Here is a 1072-nt window from a genome sequence, read left to right as displayed (position 1 = left end):
CCCGCCCCTCCCGGAGCACGCGCGCACCCACGCGGACCCGGCTTTGCTGCGTCACTCCCCGCTGGCCGCACCCTCCCTCCGCGAGCGCAGGAGTCCCGCCCCCTGCCCAGCCCCGCCAATCCGCGGACCCGGACCCGCCCCTCCCGTGCCGGGAAGCGCCCTGGAGTTGCGCCAGCACCTCCCCCTTGCCCGGAGGGCGGGCGGAAGGGCGCGCGTTCGCGGGAGGCCGAGAGGGAGCTGCCGGCTGGGAGTAGTCCCGAGGCTGCGCCTCCGCCCGCCTCCTTCGACAAGTCAGGCTCCGGTTACCTCAGGGCTGTGACCCCGCAGTCGAGGCCGGGGGAGGGCTGGCCCACCAGAGCCGTGACGCTGCCCATCCCCTCAGCTTCCCTAGGGAGCCGACTGGGAGACCCCGAAGCTGCCCCCGCAGTCCGGGAGGCCTAAATCCCTCCCACTCTTCAACGGCTACCTCCCGGCTCCGCGGCAGCCGAGCGTGGCCGCCTGCCCCACCCCCACAGCCTCCTTCCCGGCACACGGAACCCTCGGCGGGTTTCCAGGGAAACCAAACTCGGGCCGTCATGGCAACGGTCTTATCTGTCGGGCACCCCCCTTCCCCGTACAGCCCAGAGGAGCCAGTGCCCAAAGGCAGGGGACACACGGCAAGGAGGGCGCCTTGAAAAAGGGCTTCTTTTAAATCCTGGGGGAGGCAGAACGTAAGGTTTTAGGTTCGGTGACCCCCAGGGCTACTCGTCATCCAGAGTGCTGCATTTCCCCTTCCCCAAGGTTTAATCCTCAAAGTCGGGAGATGGCATCTACGTGTGCTCACTGCAAGGATCTTGATCCTTTTGAGCTAAAAGTCCGGGGCGCGCGGTGGGGTGGGGCGTATTTCATGGGTTCCACTGTGGTAAGCGAGCCACGCCCAGCACCCCCCCACCCCCCAAGATAGAGTCTGGGGCCGAATCCGGTTCCCGCCCAGCACTGCGGGGGCGATGGAGGCACCGGTTGCCCTACGTCCTTCCCATTCGCCGGGCAGTAGCACGCGGCAGGCGGTAAGGCGGGGCGGATTCCGGGCTGA

The 1072-nt window shown here is 68.2% G+C and overlaps 1 protein-coding gene across 1 annotated transcript in view; it reads right to left on the bottom strand.

The window, feature by feature from the left end:
• MNT (MAX network transcriptional repressor) overlaps positions 1–1072 on the bottom strand; it is a 16553-nt gene that overhangs the window by 7787 nt on the left and 7694 nt on the right. The gene's annotated exons all lie outside the window — the stretch shown is intronic.

Source organism: Bison bison, unplaced genomic scaffold (assembly GCF_000754665.1).
Source record: "Bison bison bison isolate TAMUID 2011002044 unplaced genomic scaffold, Bison_UMD1.0 scf7180017864472, whole genome shotgun sequence".
Lineage (NCBI taxonomy): Eukaryota > Metazoa > Chordata > Mammalia > Artiodactyla > Bovidae > Bison > Bison bison.
Note: the sequence above shows the minus strand (reverse complement) of the source record. Positions and strands in the feature narration are given on the sequence as shown.